This window comes from Mizuhopecten yessoensis, unplaced genomic scaffold, assembly GCF_002113885.1.
Source record: "Mizuhopecten yessoensis strain PY_sf001 unplaced genomic scaffold, ASM211388v2 scaffold3253, whole genome shotgun sequence".
NCBI lineage: Eukaryota > Metazoa > Mollusca > Bivalvia > Pectinida > Pectinidae > Mizuhopecten > Mizuhopecten yessoensis.
Genome location: NW_018404952.1, coordinates 215,793 through 235,048, shown reverse-complemented (window position 1 = coordinate 235,048; position 19,256 = coordinate 215,793). Strand labels below are relative to the sequence as shown.

Below are 19,256 nucleotides of genomic sequence, written 5' to 3'. Positions count from 1 at the left end.
TTTCACACAAGGCATTGCATTTGTGTTTAAAGCGAAATGCGAGCTATCGTGATTAAATAGTGTGTCGGTTTGCATCAACACTGAGTGTCACTTCCCTCCTCCACGCGGTGCTTAAATTCATCACAGGTGTCAGATAATTGATTCGGACAACGGCTACACAGACTTATAGCTATATTAATAAACACATTGTCTAAATGATTGATTGATTGATTGATTGATTGAACAAAACAATTTGAGATCACGTGTTTCATACTTTAATTTGTTATGATACTCTGTGTTTCCTTCTCAACACTAATCAATATTGCTCTATATTGTTATGAGTAAATATTTCCATTTAAAGACATATCTCTGTTTTACCGTCAACTTTGTACGATGGCCGAAGGCGGCCAGGCACATTTGAAGCATTCATACTTCGTTTCTGTACCATGGTACACTTTCGTGTGGTACACAAATGAAGCATTTATACTTCGTTTCTGTACCATGGTCCCCTTTCGTGTGGTACACAAACGAAGCATTTATTCTTCGTTTGTGTACCGCGTTACACTTTTGTGGTACACTTCTGCGTTACACTTTTATTGTTCGTTTCTGTCCAATTGTACAGCCGAAAGCGGCCATGGTACACTTTGAAACGGGCATTGGCCTATTAACCTAGCCAGCGTTTGGAATGTTCATCATTCGAAAGGTTATCGCAGTAATAGGATATGAAACCAACGCTTACGCTCTGGACATGGGCCCATTTTGGGGTGGAGGAGGCTGTGGTAGCCGTCAAGTAAATCATCAAGCAAAATAGCATAAGGTCACGTACCGGTAGATATAACAAATATATTTCACATGATAATTAACATATTTTTTATCTTAACAAATATTTTGTTTTTTTTTAATAAACAAGACGTATCCTGTATGAGCCCTCCACAGAAGAGTTACGACAGACCTCAACATTCCACGGCGGCAACCCGTTATGTTTTAATCGGAAAATTAATAGCTCAGGGTCATTTCCTATCAGTGGCCGCTCTCGGCCACACAATAGTGTACCGTGGTACACAAACGAAGTATAAATGCTTCGTTTATGTACCAAAAAAGTGTAACGCAGTACAGAAACGAAGCATTTATACTTCGTTTGTGTACCACAAAAGTGTACCGTGGTACAGAAACCAAGTATAAATACTTCAAATATGTCCAGCCGCTTTCGGCTAACGGTACAGAAACGAATGATAAATGCTTCGATTGTGTATCACACAAAAGTGTACCGTGGTGTACACATACGAAGTATAAATACTTCAAACATGTCCAGCCGCTTTCGGCTAATGGGACACAAACGAAACATAAATGCTTCAAATATGTCCGGCCGCTTTCGGCTAACGGTACCGAAACGATGTATAAATGCTTCGACTGTGTACCGTGGTACACAAACGAATTATAAATGCTTCGTTTGTGTACCACACAAAAGTGTACCGTTATACACAAACGAACTATAAATGCTTCGTTTGTGTACCACACAAAAGTGTACCATGGTACGCAAACGAACTATAAATGCTTCAAAAGTGCCTGGCCGCCTTCGGCCATCGTAACTTTGATATTGTTGACCTTAAAACTAAGGAATTATAATAGATGCGTTTTCTTTGACATATAAATCCATCAACCTAAAGAGGGATATACAATGGTTTGAAGTATGAAATTTTAAGTCTGGCTCACTTTAAATCTCTCCTATAATCATGTAATGTTAAATTTACCTCATCAAATATCTAAACTGAATCAAGAATCTGTTACGTAGCTCCGGTATTATAGCATAATTTTATAATGATATAGATAACTAAGAAAAAAAAATTGATTGTTTAAGATCCAATTGGTTTCAGTCATCTTTTGATCACTACACTATTAATCACGAAAAGTGACCTAGCATACTCTATAAATCAGCGAAAATATGATACATAATTGAAGTAGTTATCAACTAACTAACATAAACATTAGAACTTTAAAACTATAATTAATGATACATATTTATTTACCAAGTGGGGTTTAATCAACTTAAGATAGTATAAGATGCGAGTGATATACTTAAGAACTAGATTGCTTTTTGATGAATAAAGTTGTCACTTTCAATAAAAGTCGCGGCAATTGACCGACACACACATTTACAGCGAGATAGGTGCGAGTTGTGTGGGTAAATGTGTTTGTTGTTATAATAAAAAAGGCCGGACATAGGTTTTCAGATTAAACAAACCACATTTCGCCTGTTGCTTTACTATACAAATTCCTTTCCGTAAATCCTACATTCACAAGGACTTTAAAGGAGATTACAATAATACAGTGCGTGCTACATACCTAAATATTCGCTTATCTAAAACCAATACAAGGTATTCCCTTTCCATACCCCATTTTCACTTCGGAACATGTTTACTTCATCGTATAATACAGCGATTTCACCAGAAAGTGTATACAGGGTCCATACAAAAACACGTACGTGCTGCTTGCTGCAAGGGGTCTCTGGGAAAAGTCTGTCTGACTGTATCACTGTCGCTGGATAGGTTGACTATCAACATGAAGCCTTCCAACTATACATTGTACGATATTGTCCATAATCAGATAATAGTTTTATATGTGAATGCAATCAATCATAATTGTCAGCTTACTTTTCAACACGGTAATCTGCGTATGAACCGAACTAACGTAGACTTGCACAAGTTACATTTCAACACACTCATATATCGTCCATAAATATTTGTACGGTTGTTGCCTACAGATTATTTTTCATTCAATATTTGGGTTTATATTGATATATTAAGCAATGGTTCAGCAGAATATTGTCATGTTTCGGAGAGTTATGTTGCCCTTTTAATAGCAGACACAACACATGTACGTTGGATTGGACTTGCGTACCTGTTAATTGAATATTTTAGCTCCCCTGGTCCGAAAAACAGGATGAGCTTTTCTCGCACCACAGACAGAGATATCTCACGTCATACCCCATGCTAGAATTTTTAGTATTTTTACGCGGAAGCATTCAAATGTAGCATAAGTAGTGAAGAGGTCATTATCATTTAAGGCCCCAGACGGGATACTTTTTTTCGAACGAAAAGGTGCGAGAAAAAAAAACGCCAACTACGCCTCGGTTGGGATTTTCTTAAAGAATCTTAACCCTCGACTGAGATAACCCGATCTCGCTCAGTTACAAGTAATATATTTTATTAATGCAGTAGGTGATGGCCTTCGTCCGTCCGTCAACAATTTCTTCCAACGACTTCCTATTTCGAACCGCTCAACGGAAATTAACCAAATGTTACTGAAAACATCCTTAGGTGGTGGGAAATCAAAGTTGTAAATGGATGGGCTGATCCGCAGGGGGCTGAGGGGTATTATCTTACATTATCTTTCTATCGATGCTCTCGTGTATGAAATATCAAGATCTGAGGTGAAAGGAAATAACATTAGGTGGGTGTTCATGTTTTAATATTTCAATTTGTTTACATTGCATCCACTGTCCAGATATTTGGTACGAGTGCAAAGCACAAGTGAAAATATCAGTGTATTCTGCCATACCAGTGAGTGTGTGTAACAAAATCAACCACTTATTTTACCGTCGCTTGATCTGCAGCTGAACAGAAAACATGCGGCTTTTCATGCAGTGAATAAAACGTACCGTATATAGCAAAAATAGATTTACCTCCACAAAATTGTTTAAAACCTTACGTTTCATTAACATCTCCTCTATGGAATATCCCAGCTTGTTCGAGATCGTTCAGAAATCTAATCCACAACTGACTTAGTCTTTTACGAAGCATCGACCACCATGCTTCAATTCTCTGTAAAAACACTCCAGAAATAAATGTTTCATGTGTATTATTCATCATTTTGGGTTTCACTCATTGCAGACAATATCCCGCTAAACTATTAAACTATTGTTAAACAAGCAGAAGTAGTTAATAAAATCCGTATTGAAGTCTGCCTCATACATACCTGATTGAAAACTGAACGGACTACCCGGTAACTGTCGATACCACAAAAACTGTCTTTTGATTCATGTCGGAAACACATTGCAAAGCACCCATTATTGTGTTTTCTGTACCCGGATCTGACTGTAAAATGACTGGACAACCTGTAAAAAGACAAATATATTCATGAAAATAAAATATTTGATAATTTTATCTTCATGTGAGAATTTGGATATTTGACATAACATAAGAATGCTACAGTGTGAACTAAAGTCACTTTAAATATTACTCTACTTACATTATATGACATGATATATGCCTAACCCATGCACTTACATGTACTACGGTACACTGTGATGAAAATCGTTTATAAACTTTCTCCAAATTACCTAATAAAACACGTATTAAATATCATTAATGTCAAGTTATTAACATGTAGTAAATCACAATTTGCCGTATACGTCTAATCTATTTTATGTGAAGATATTTTAAACACAAATTGTGCAGTAATAGTTGTACTTTTATATCATTCTTTAACGTGCATCTCTTATCATTAACAATACTTTAACATACCCATCAACATGCCAGACGTGATTTGGACCACATGATCTATACACACGTCGCTCTATCATGCGTCGACGTCGTAGTGAAACTCCACGTGGGTCGGTTTCTTTCAGTAATGTCATAACGGTCATCCTGTAAAATAACACTGCCGATATCATATTCATCGGACATACAATGAAAAGAAGTGGGGACACGAAATAATAACACTCTTGCATACAAGTATATGCCCGTACAAAGACTAGTAAAAAATACCCCTAGACTTCTCAGCAGATTTAAGTGATCTGACCGAAAATTATACACATGACTCACGTTATCAGACAACATCTATATTTCGACCAATCAAAAACCAGTATATGGTGCCATTTTGTTTAAATAGAAAACGGATGTCATAGTTGTATTTGCGGTACCATCATACACCTACATGCCAAATTTGGAATGCATTGGAAAATATATGTAAAACATTTAAAATAGGATAGGTGACATTGGCTAACCTTAGCGAACACCTTTAGAAAACTTAAATTCCCAAAAATTTCAAAAATTCAAAGCGGCCATCTTGGACTTCCGGTCGAGATAAAAATAGCTTGTTGCACACCTAGACCCCCTAATGAGTATATGTGTGTAGTTTCATGATTATCCGCCTAGTAGTTTCTGAGAAGACCTCCGGACAAGTTCATGGCTGAAGAAGAAGAAGAACACAGAATAATAATAATAATAATAATAATAATAAGAAACGGAGTAAAAACAATAACTCCCCAAAACTTAATAATAAGAAACGGAGTAAAACAATAAGTCCCCAAAACTTTGTTAAGTTTTGGGGGGCTTAATAATAAAACTAATAATAAGTAATAACAATTGTAACGGGTGGCCGTTACAAAAGTCCCCCAACAACCCCTGTTGGATTTAAAAAAGACTTTAGCAGAATCAGACAACATCTAAATTTCGACCAATAAGAGGCCTCAATTTCGTTACCATGGCAACTGTACTTTTCAAAACAGTTACCATTCTGTTATACATGTACATCCCTCAAAACCCCTATGTATAAATTTTCGGCAGTATCAGACAAGATTTAAATTTCGACCAATCAGAGGCCTCCATTCCGTTACCATGGCAACTTAACTTTTCGAAACTGTTACCATTGTGTTTGGTATCCCTGAAAACCCCTATGTACTAATTCCGAGCAGAATCAGACAACATTTAAGTTTCGACCAATCAGAGGCCTCCATTTCGTTACCATGGCAACTGAGCTGTTCGAAACTGTTTCCATCGTGTTCGGTATCCCTCAAAACCATTATGTACCAATTCTAGGCAGAATCAGACAACATCTAAATTTCGACCAATGTGAGGCCTCCATTTCGTTACCATTGCAACTGAACTTTTCGAAACTGTTACCATTGTGTTCGGAATCCCTGAAAACCCGTATGTACCAATTTTGGGCAGAATCAGAAAAAAACTAAATTTCGACCAATCAGAGGCCTCCATTTTGTTACCATGGCAACTGAACTTTTCAAAACTATAACCATTGTGTTCGGAATCCCCGAAAACCCCTATGTACCAATTCTGGGCAGAATCAGACAACAGCTAAATTTCGAAGAAGAAAAAGAACACAGAGGAATAAAAACAATAAGTCCCCAAACCATGTTTGGGGGACTTAACAAACCATGTTTGGGGGACTTAATAATAATAATGATAATGAGAAACGGAGTAAAAACAATAAGTCCCCAAACTTTGTTTGGGGGACTTTTGTTTGGGGGAATTTTGTTTGGGGGACTTAATAATAAGAAACCGAGCAAAAATAATATGTCCCCAAACTTTTAGACCATTAGAGTACTTCAAGTGATTCAGGCCACTAATGGTCTCAACGAGATGACGAAGGAAAAGCCACCAGAACACGTGAACAGCTGCCTCGAAAATCAAACAATGAAACTGATGGAATATGCGAACTCAGCACAATATCTCGTGTACTTGAAATGAATTTCACCAAAAATGTTGTACATAGTGTACCATACTTACTGTGCTCGCTGATATATAAATTTATTACATACTTACTAATAAATACGTTTTTATTTGTTTATGCGATACGAAATAATTGCTCTAACCTATATCAGCTATCGCCGTATCACCCCTTTTGAAAAAAAAAATGTTTTCAATATTTTTAAAAGAAAAATAGATCATAAGATAGTAGAGCATTCCGTATTTTATTAGTAAGTATGTAATAAACAGAATAAAACATGCCTTTTTCCATATCACACCCAGTATCAGCCGTCGGGCTGATATTGGAATCACGGGTTGATGCTGGGTGTGATATGGAAAAAGGCATGTATTATTCTCTATGTAACTTAGTGCTGATTTATTTTGAATTGTATTTGATACATGTATGTTATACAATTGTTACATTGTCTCTTGAATTGTGTGATTGTATCATATTGCTATATTTAATCCTGCTATATATTTATTGAAGTAATTCAATTTGTATATATACCATATGCATGTAACTGGCTTAGACATCAGATGTAAGTAATAATATATGTGTGGACTAGGTAAAAGAGAGATTGTAGGTAAATGAACTCGGATAAAATCACTATGAAACTGTCTATAGTCGCTTTCCTTTGTCTTCAACATTTTTGTTTTATAAAAGGCGGGAAAAAGGAAAACTCCCGATGGCCTTAGTGACGGCGTTACGTTAAACGGGGTAACATTATGATGGTTATGAAATACTGTATAAAATAGTTTAATATTTTTTTGCGACACAGTGCTTACCTTCTTACATGACAACCTTGTAAACGAAGCATATTCGTCATACATCTGTAGCCAACAGTTTCTGGTACGTTTGGTAAAAGTTCCTTTCATAACATATAAAAGACGTATCGTAATAATGGTTATAACATGAAATATAGCATTAATTATAAAACCCTTGTTATTCATTGTAGCATTAACATATGATGTTTTCTATTTTTGAAATGCTCATATCATCTTCATATTATACACTTACAACTTAGTTTAATGAGTTATATGGAAAAGAAATTGCAATTACCTCAATAGCCCGTTTAATGATTTATTCATCATGGTTAGTATGTCCTTTTCGGGATGGCACTCCTAATCTCTTCAATCGCTTTCCAATAGCATTAGGACTAGACAAGTTAACACGAAATAACTCGGTTAAGTTTGGTGTAACAATAAAGGTATATCACAAATGAATAAACGCATAACGTATCTTTGGTTTTTAGCAGATAAGGCATCTGGCAAATATGTCAAGATATCGTTTATAAATGAACGCTTGATACGTACCTTAACACAGTATCATGGGATTTTCTTATGAACTCAGATATCTCCTTATATGAAAAGCACCTTGTGGAAAGTGCTAGTAACGCTTCATCGCCTGAAAATTCAACTATAATTTATTAGAGAAGCATTGGTCAGAATAGTGATCGTATAACTGCACCACCATCGAGAACAAATTTAAATTTCATACAAACAGTAAACTTACATGTTGCGCTCCTCTCCTCAACACAATCGGCTTCTACGAAAGATTGCCGGACGCAAAACCACATATACCACAGCTCAGTTATCCGAATCGCAGGTTACCAGTGGTCAACCAATTAACTGAATGGAATTCAACTATAGATACGGCATAAGAGTATTATATTACAGGTGTATTTGGTATGTTACAAACACATCAATGTTTGTATTAAGGTTGTCTTCTTTCCCTGAATATTTAGGGACAGTTTACAATCTTGGGTTAGTAAACTGCCGGCTGAAACGGGCCATTGACGTAGGTACATTTTGCCAATGGTACAAAAACATTAATGTTTAGTGTGTCTTTTGCCTTTCTCCTTTATTGGGGACAAAAACCTATGTCGTTAAGTTGTTTTTTGCCCCTGACTAGTGCGGGACAAATTCAAATGTTAGGTGTGTAAACTGCCGGCTGAAAAGGGCCATGGAGAAAGGGCCAGTTTTATCAATGATTAAGTTGTAAACTGCCGGCTGAAACGGGCCATCGTAATAAAGTCTATTCATTATGACTGAACTGAAACTTACATAAACGAAGGAAATATTTGTTCCAGTTTAAATGGAATGAATATTTAATAAGCAAAGAACTTGTTTCGAAAAGATTTGTTGGTATATTTGTTTTCAAGATGGCCACCAAAACATTCATTCTACTGCCTAATCAGTTGTCAGATTCCCAGACAATTTTCTTGCAATATGTGTTCGATTGCAGGCTTGGAAAAGGAAGGAAGAAAAACAAAGATGCTTTTGAGTTTGTGTCAAAAGAACGGATCTTTGAATAATTTGTTTGGGATCTTTCGTTAGGTATAATTAAAATTATTTGTTTGTTGGAGCTGTGAAATATAACAGAGGCGTTGAAACAAGTTAAAACATTTATATATAATAACGGTAAATCGTTTCAAATACAACAATGCATCGTATCACACGATATGTAACCCAGCACCGGTGTTGCCTTCCAAATGTCACTTGCACACGCGTACGCGACACATGTCTCACACTCCACAAATTGGGGGATGTATTTCATGTGAATATTGGCCAACACGAACAGTTCACTCGCGATTCTTTGGCATGACCACACACGTGTCGATGTCCATCCCGGACGATGTCCACTTAGTGTCTTACCGCACTAAACACCTGTCCAGATCATCGTTTTCCACTTCGCGCCCGTGCTTTTCCACCCCAAGCTATCCTCTTCCTTCGGGCCTCTCTCCTTCTTCTTCAACCTCCCAAGGGCGACAACTCGGTCATTTCTTTCGTTTATGGTTGCACACTACCATCATTTAAAACATCAGCAAAAATACTATCCACATGCAATAAATAGTGCATACATTTATTCTGCTGTTTTCAAACTGGTGATTCTAGATTCACAAGAAAACAACTTATTTCAAGATTTGTTGGAACATCTTAGCCCTTTCGTGCAACTGTTTTGGATTTTAAAGAATTCTAAAATGGCCAATATGATAATGTATACTTGATGTATGGGCACACATTCCCATATTTCGTTGACCAACTGGGCATTAGCAGTAGTAATCTTTTATTGGATTATTTTTATTTGGTGTCGTGCTGTACTGAATCTAGACATTATATTTAGTCTTGCTTTTGTGTCTGGAAAAAATCTGGCAACAGATGAGGTCTTGATAGTGCTGATTCACCCATATTTCATAATCTTTACGAATTTTGACTCTGTTCATTTGGAGAGAGCTAGTTGTTTTCACCCTCTGAGCCAAACAGTTTGTTTCTGTGAGATGAATCTTCATTTGATGTGAGAGTTCTCTGTCTTTTCTGTCAGTGTCCGGTGATCTTTGATAAATTGGTCCCCGTATCCAATTGAGACATGCAGTCAAAATCTTTAGCACTGTCATAAGTTTATCAATGAAGCAATTTGATACTAATTGAGTTCAAAAAACTATCTAGTGCTTAATACGGCAATGAAAAGACCCTACAATACATGGGGAGTTAGTAACTGTTCTGTCAATGTTAGCCCGTAAATCAGAGTGTTGACTCTGACCAGTCTTAAAATATGCGTGCATACTGGTATTAATACCAGATACATCTAACATTGACAGGTCATCTATAAAATTACGACCAACGACTACATTGTCGTCTTGCTCAAACCATGTGAGCTTGTCTATGACGTTTTTGTAATGCTTGCATCATTTTGGCTTCCAGAGAATGGTCATACTGTGTTCAAAATGTAGCCATTCGGTAGAGTTATGCTCATGGATTTAAGATAATTATGCTCCTTCTGGCCACCGTAAAACATTCTCTGAAGCTTATTGAGAGCACTTTTTTTAAATATAAATATTTATATACCATCTAGTATGGCAGTCACTCTGTCTCGCAAGATTGTTTCTGAGAATACAGGATTGTATGAAAATATGTTCCCTACTCAAATGATCAGGACGAAGGAACACTAGAACTATAGATGTATGCAATGCTTGTACTACAGACTGAACAGTTTTTGGAATATTAGGCAGAGAAATGCCAAGAGCGAAACACTTGATTACAAGAGATACATGCATCACTTTTTATTTCCCCCCTGCAGGTAGGGCGTAAGAATTGCATGATCGTAAGAGGTGACTAAATTTGGGACCTTATCTCTTCTTTCTTTTCTAAATAACTTTCCTCTTCCTAATGTCTCCCTTGACAGTGCCTCACTTTTGGCAATTTGTTGAGCGTTCGCCCCTGTGAGGAAGGCCTTGGGTTCTGTCCCCTGGCCGAGACATACCAAAGTCTTTAGAAATGGTAGTTTCTACTCCTGCTTAACGCTCAGCAAATTAGGAGTTGGACGACTGGTTCGCCCGTTGTCAGTATAATGCGTCCTGCTGGGTGTCTTCGGCAGTATGTTTCAGCGAGGTAGCACTATAAAGTCGACATCAGTTCCGCGCTATCACAAGGAGACAAACACGAACATATCACAGCCTCCCAAAATACACACACATACTCTACACGCATGCATCTTGCACACAGGGGAGGCCTTAGCTGTTAATAGGACGTTAAACGAAATAAAACCAAACGAAACCAAACTTAACCCAAAACAGAAAAAGAGCATTTTGTGCAGTTTTGTTATATACTGAAGAAAAAAGAAATGGGGCAAATTACATATGGATTTTGAGAAACTGTTCTTTGACCAACGTGTTCTAGCTTTGTAGCCAGGGTCATCCAAAATACAAAAATTGAGAATGAAGGCTGATTGATTATTTGACAAGATGTACGACACTTCTAAAAGGTCACCAATTATTTCAGATGACCACCTTCATGATTGAGACTTCAAAGACTCTCTTCCTTTTAGGATAACCTGTGTACAATGGTTTAGGCCATTGCCAATAAGATAAAATTAATTAATATTGTTAAAACAAAGACAACATTTTATATGTGAACAGGATCCGTAAAACAGGTCCTTGATTGTTAAGAAAACAAAACTACTAGTGGTTTCATCTTCAAAACGTTCTGTTTCAAATTCTCTTTAGTCCCTTTAAGTCAGTTTATCCAAAAGCCATTATAGATTTGTTTTTTACATTTCGTGTACCTTTACATTTATGATATTTCGCGAAGATAGGATGGCGACCTTCACCAATACATTTACTGAGTATGAAATATCCCCTAAAAGCAATGTAAAAACGAAAGTCTGATGATAAAATGTATAAAAAAAATAAAAACTGTATAAGAACAAATTCTAAAAAGTGACAAGAAATTTACATTTGATTTCAAAATTGATTGTTAAATCACGCCAAGTGATGAAATAAATTGTAATTTGGAATTGTTTGTGACCTAACATGCACTGAAAGAGTAATTGTAGGCTTGCAACGAATTTCGTAACCAATTACCTGTAATTAGGTGCATTGCTTTTAAGTGGACGCCAGAGATGTGTCTTATGCCCTCACTGTTTTGGGCACACTGGGTACTTTGTTGTGCGAAATGAATACTTTTCACCACATTTTTGGACTGAATTTTTGCAAACATATTTGAAATAATACCACTTCTTCATACTATGATAATTTTTGGGATACAAGAATAATAAGATTGAAAATCCTATATTTAACTATTTAACACAAAAAATCACAAAATGTTCGATTTAACTCACATTCTGGATGATAAATATGGAATGAAGTGTTAGAGGGGCGATAATAACACGGCTAAATGTAGCTAATTTGCCGCATATAACAGCGATTTGAGTACGAAAAAAATGGCTCCATAACTTTTGCTGAAACTTTCCAAGTTTGTAGAACTCAGCGCGATCTACCTCCTTGTGTATCTGTTATATCTGGGAAAAATCTAGTTACACATGTATTGAGATATTTGGTGTAAAACACGCCAAAATCGGCATTTTGACCATTAGTAGCTGTATAATTCACCCTGGAGAATTAACACTTACAGCTGACGAACTGAAACTCCAAACATAGGTAGTCCAAGTTAATCTGAAGAAAACTATATATTTGGTTTTTCGATATCTTTCACAGAACGGCCCTGAGAGGGTTTTGAAAATGGGGTGTATTTCTGGGGTTTCGTGGAATTTTCCAGAAGATCCGATTTCCCCGTAGTCCAGCGCCAATTTGGGTACCCCCTCTAGGCTATAATTGAGATAAGAGTTTGTTGCGCATGCGTTAAATACGAAGAAATGTTCTAGCCGCTTATCCGGTTCAACATGTAGCGGTGAGTTGGATGGAATTTTGACTAGTGCCAGTAATTTCAACCATTTTACGATATTCTACGTTATGGCTATGATCACAATCATGCATGTAAGATATGACCAAGCGTTTAAAATCTCTAGCAAAATCCCGTAGGCCTATACATGTCTGTTGACGTTGCGGAACAGTTCGCGTTTCTTCAATATTTTCTGTACTTTCGTTATTTTTTGTTTCTACGTTTAAATAAATTAAGATTTCTGTGTGTGAAGCCTGTTCAGTGTTTGTGGTAATCTCTCATTTGTGATAATTTGTTTACGTCTAAAAATAGCCACGGTAATCCCCAGCTTGAGGAGACATCACTACACGCACGACCACTAGCATATTACCTGAGCATTTATTACAATGATTGTAGGGTCAATTACAATGATGACTGTAATGAGTCATTATCAGAAATTGTCACATTTTTTGGAAAAGGAAAACTCGAAACAATGTCCTGTGCTGTTACTGCATTTTTTTTCATTTACAGTATAAACACATCAAATGAATTTTAATAAACATTTAAAGTGTTATTTCCTAAAAATTGTTGTTTTGGTAGCCTAACAAATACCAAACTTATTTACAAAAGTTCCATCCTGTTACCAATACCATTAAAGATTTTTACAAGAAAAATAAAAAATAAATAGATTAACTTGTTCTTGTGATAAAATATCAATTGTACAGATCCCGGAAATAGGGATCACCGAAGCGAGAGCTAAATAAATCATGTTGTTGTACACCTCCAGTCGAGGTAAATTGGATTATTTTAATCATTACCCATGTTGTATAATTAGTCAAAACGGAATTATTTTTGCAACTTTTCAACCCGATAAACTGTAATTTATATTTATATTCACTTCTTAATCTTACATAATCGATCACTAATTACAAGCGCTGACATCCAGGCATTCGGGTAAGTTAGGCCCCCCTTGAAATCAGCTTAATTACATTGTCATAAAACATGCAACGTCAGATACACGCTTGACCATCAAATACATAGCAATTCCGTTTACAGAAAGTTAGCATAACTAGAAAGATGATGATTTTCTTTCTAACATGTCAAAAGTAACATTCTCCTTTAAAGTAATTTTCATTATAGTTTTCCTCATTATTTTTATATGATGTATTTTTTTGCACTCACGTTTATTAGATGTGTAACAGTAGAAAGATAAATGCAACGGCCAGAACTCTGGACCGACACTCTAACCAATTGAGCTACCTGGTCGCCGACAATGGACCCAGTCCAGTTCCGCTACTTCCTCCGTCCTTCAAAAAAGTCTTCGACACCGAAGACACACCAAACCCGATAAACCTTCCATGGGTAAAAGAGGAAATGTAACAGCCAGACCGGGACTTGAACTCTAGACAGATGCTCAACCAATTGAGCTATATGGTCGCCGACGATCGATCCAGTCCAGTTTCACTGCATTCCTTCTCCCTCCTCAAAAACCCTGCCCCTGAATAACACAACTATTTACAACCCAGTTTTGGGTATTCCTTTGCTAAGTGTACTCCTACTACATGAAACAAGCGTTGGCAAGATTGCCAATTTTGCGGCAGAAGAACAAGAAAAGGTAACGGCCAAACTAGGGTTCGAACGGCATATTTACTGGAAGTCGATCTAAACCCCTAATACATATAAAATTACTCTGAACACCTTAGTTTAGGTCTAAGTATAGCTGTAACAAATTATCAGGTCCCTGTTGTGTTCATAACTTTTTTGATATTTTCTTAACAGGGAATATAAAAGTAGATAAACTCTTTGTACCCTCACGCTGCAGTTTTCATCATTTGGTATAATACTACATTTACATAGGAGACTTATCTCTTCTGGAACTAGAAGAAAATTCTTCGTTTGTGTAACTGTCTTCCTAAGTTCCGGTGGTCTTGCATGCAATGTTCAATTATTTTACTAAACTCTATAAAGCTGTTTTGGCAGTAACTGCACTCAAAATTATCTGTGTGAGAAAAACCGGTTATTCCACCAACAGGCAAAATGTAATAATGCAATGCAATAAACCATATTATTATATGACTGGTGCTAATTCCCAGCCCTGATTGGAGGAGCGACGTCACGTGACGAGTCTGTAAATATGTTACAGACCTCGTTCTATGAATAGAAAAGTGTTACAGACCTCGACCTATAAATAGAAAAGTGTTACAGACAGCTACTGAAAATAGCCCTAGGTAATTTCCCAGCAAGTCTGTGATTCTGTTACCAATCACACTACTGAATTCAACTACAAATGAATTATCTCATCAAATTCTGAACTATGTGAGTATTGATGATGTCGATTTTATTTGAAATTAAATATCACATGAATTGAATTTGAAATCAAATTTGTGTGTATGTTATTTTGTATTTGAAGTGCTTCACTCTGTGATTCCAAAATGGTCCATGCCATCCGTGTGTTTATTTATGACTTGAAAAATTATTAATCTCATTGTAAAATGTCATATAATAAAACAATTGTGGACTTCAGTTCGGTCTCTCCCTGATTTACGGACCTGGTCTGAACAATATTCACCTCGGCCTTCGGCCTCTGTGAATATTGTTCAGACCAGGTTCGTAAATCAGGGACAGACCTCACCTGAAGTCCATAATTGTATACAGTAATATAAAGCCGCAGGCGCTATTAACATACAGTCTGGTCGCTATTATCCATACAGTAGCATGTCAAAAAGGTGCTATTTACAATCATTGTTTCTTTTATGTTTAAAAACACAAATGCTTTCGTTAATGTGTGTTTTGAATTTATAAATCATTGAATTAAGAAAAAATACATAAACCATGTGTCGAATGAGATCTGTAATTGAATTATTGACATAATCTGTGATTCTATATATTTTAATGTGCTTTTTAGTTTCATTTCTGGAATATTTCAAGTTTGTAACGCAGGTTGATCTATTAATACACTTACTGTTTTGCATCCACCCTCATAATGATGATACAGTATACCGAAAACATGTCCATGATCACAAGCATGCCATGGTCTTCAAAAATCTGCCTCACTCCGGCGATCGCTATTTCCAGAACCTTTACAGTGCCGTTTGACCACAGTGAAAAGTATATATACAATTTCAAAGTTATTTTTTAATTCAATTCAATTATATAATGTCATAGTTAGCATAACGTCTATGACATCATAAATACTCAGTCTGGTATCATAATCACTGTGTAATCACTGACACCGGATATAGCTAGTACCGAAGCGGGCATGGAAGCTGGACGTAGTCAAATCATGTCAATTTTTAGCTCACCGGGTCCGAAGAACCAAGGCGAGCTTATGCCATACCGTGGCGTCTGTCCGTCAACAATTTCTTTAAACGACTTCTTCTTCTTAACCACTGATTGGGATTTAACTTAATTTGACTGGAAGCATCCCTAGGTGGTGGGGATTCAAAATTGTACAAATGGTGGGGCTGACCCCCCAGGGGGCTGAGGGGCGGGGCAAAAAGGGGGCAATTTGGCTATATTGCTTTAAGCGACATCTCCTCTGGAACTTAGAGATGGATATCAACGATATTTAACTGGAAGCATCCCTAGGTGGTGTGGAATCAAAATTGTACAAATGGTTGGGCTGACCCCCCTGGGGGCTGAGGGCGGGGCCAAAAGGGGGTATTTTGGCTATATTGCTACAAACGACTTCTTCTGTAGAACTATGCACTGGATATCAATCATATTAACCAAAAGCATTCATGGCAGGCAGGGATTCAAAATTGTACAAATGGTGTGGCTGACCCCCATGGGGGCTGAGAGGCGGGGCCAAAAGGGGTTATTTAGCTACAATGTATATTACTTTAAGCAACTTCTTCTCTGGAACTAAAAGATAGATATCAACCATATTTGACTGGAAGCATCCCTTGGTGGTGGGGATTCAAAATTGTACAAATGGTGGGGCTAACCCCCCAGGGGGCTGAGGGCTGGGCCAAAAGTGGGCAATTTGGCTATATTGCTATTAACGACCTCTTCCGTAGAACTATACCATGGAAATTGATCATATTTGGTCGGAAGCATTCATGGGAGGCAGGGATTCAAAATTGTACAAATGGTGGGGCTGACCCCCCGGGCTAAGGGGTAGGGCCAATAAAATGTATTACTTGGAAATGGTTGAGATCCCCACCATATAACCATATATACAATTGCTGAGTATAAAGAGAAGAATGCACATTTGCTTCCAGGATGTCCCTAGGGTCTGGCCCCACCCTTGGAGACATAGTCCCTGGGCCATAACTTTAAAACGGTTGAGATCCCCACCCCAAAACTATATATACAAATGCTGGGCATAAAGAGACGAATGCAGTCATGATATTAGAATAGACCCTGGGGTCTGACCGAACCCCTAGGGACCTAGTTTCTTAGTCACAGCTTGGAAACAGTTGAGATCCCCACCCTATAACCATATATACAATTGCTGAGTATAAAGAGATGAATGCACATATGCTTCCAGGATGGCCTTGGGGACTGCCCCACCCTTGGAGACTTAACCCCTGGGTCATAACTTTGAAATGGTTAAGATCCCCACCCCAAAACTATATATACAATTGTTGGGCATAAAGAGACGAATGCAGTCATGATATTAGAATTGACCCCAGGGTCTGCCCCACCCTTGCAGACTTAACCCCTGGGTCATAACTTTGAAACGGTTGAGATCCCCACCCCAAAACTATATATACAAATGCTGGGCAAAAAGAGACAAATGCAGTCATGATATTAGAATTGATCCTGGGGTCTGGCCACAACCCTAGGAACCTAGTTTCTGAGTCACAGCTTGGAAACAGTTGAGATCCCCACCCCATAACCATACATAAAATTGCTGGGCATAAAAAATCAAATACAGATATGCTACAAGGATTGGCCTTGGTGTCTGGCATATTCCCTTGGATCTCATTTGGAGAATATTTTGCCATGATTACTTAGATATCCAGGTGAGCGATACAGGCCCTCTGGACCTCTTGTTTTATATTTCTTGTATTTTCTGGTAGCGTAGAGACAAATAAAGAAGCACGACAGTCAAGCATAGACATAATTCATATCTGAAACAGGAGGCATGTAATTGTTTTGGTGTAGTTGCAAATTATTTACAAAAACAGTCTGCCTAGTACCGCTAAATCTTCATTCGCAACAGCAAATATTGTCTTGACTTGATATTTGCCAGTAGATTATATACATTATATGCTAAGATGATTTCTTATAGTTATATAGTCATGATAATACATGGAGTCGCTCTATATTATGCTTCTGTCTTTAGATATTGGTATAACTAATATTGGTGAAGTGTACGGCGAATAGCAATACATTGTACAGCAAATAGGAATGTTTTAAATAACTGGTGTGCGGCGAATAGTTCATATAGTATACAGTATTTAAGTGAACACCTTGCCTAAATGTGATACATTTTGTTAAGGATCCCCGTCCCACCGCCTAAAAATGTACTGAGGCATTGATTTTTAGCTCACCTGCCCAAAGGGCAAGTGAGCTTATGCCATGGCGCAGCGTTCGTCGTCCGTCCTTCCGTCAACTTTTCCTTTAAAACACTACTTGTCCTGAACGGCCCAGTAGATTTGGTCCATATTTGGTCAGAAGCATCCTTGGGGGAAGGGGAACCAATTTTGTATAAACCTTGGGTCTGACTCCCCAGGGGGCTGAGAGGCGGGGCCCAATATGGGAAATATAGCAAATTCTTTAAAATCCCTCTTCTTCTGTAGGAATGAAAGGATTTGTTCCATATTTGGTCTGAATCATCCTTGGGTGAAGGGGAACCAATTTTGTATAAACCGTGGGTTTGGCCCCCAGGGGCCTAAGTGACAGGGCCCAATAGCAGAAACATAGCAAATTCTTTAAAATCCTTCTTCTTCTGTAGGAATGAAAGGATTTGGACTAAATTTGGTCTGGAGCATCCTTAGGCCAAGGGGACCCAATTTTGTATAAATGGTGGGTCTACCCCCCTGGGGGCTGAGGGACGGGGCCCAATAGGAGAAATATAGAAAAATTCTTTAAAATTCTTTTTCTTCTGTATGAATGAAAGGATTTGGTCCATATTTGGTCTAAAGTATTCTTTGGGGAAGGGGGACATATTTTGTATAAATGGTGGGTGTGGCCCCCCTGGGGGCTGGGGGGCGTGGCCAAACAGGGGAAATGTAACAAATTCTTTAAAATCCTTCTTCTTCTGTAGGATGAAAGGATTTGTTCCATATTTGGTCTGAAGCATCCTTGGGAGAAGGGGAACCAATTTTGTATAAACCATGGGTGTGCCCCCCCCCCCAGGGGCCTGAGGGGCGGGGCCAAATAGGGGAAACATAGCAAATTATTCTTTAAAATCCTTCTTCTTCTGTAGGAATGAAAGGATTTGTTCCATATTTGGTCAGAAGCATCCTTGAGTGAAGGAGAACCAATTTTGTATAAATCGTGGGTGTGGTACCCCAGGGGCCTGAGGGGTGGGGCCCAAAAGGGGAAACATAGCAAATTCTTTAAAATCCTTCTTCTGCTGTAGGAATAAAAGGATTTGTTCCATATTTGGTGAGGTGCATCCTTGGGCAAAGGAGAACCAATTTTGTATTAACGGTGGGTGTGCCACCGCCCCCCCCCCCCCCC

General features: G+C 37.8%; 1 protein-coding gene and 1 long non-coding RNA gene across 2 annotated transcripts in view; one reads left to right on the top strand and one right to left on the bottom strand.

Annotated features, from left to right (window-relative positions):
* LOC110447265 overlaps positions 1-19,256 on the top strand; it is a 49,231-nt gene that overhangs the window by 2,243 nt on the left and 27,732 nt on the right. The gene's annotated exons all lie outside the window — the stretch shown is intronic.
* On the bottom strand, positions 7,249-7,847 carry LOC110447266. The gene is made up of 3 exons (XR_002462575.1): positions 7,779-7,847; positions 7,525-7,621; positions 7,249-7,333 (listed from the first exon to the last, which is right to left on the bottom strand). It is a non-coding gene; the product is annotated as an uncharacterized LOC110447266 (long non-coding RNA).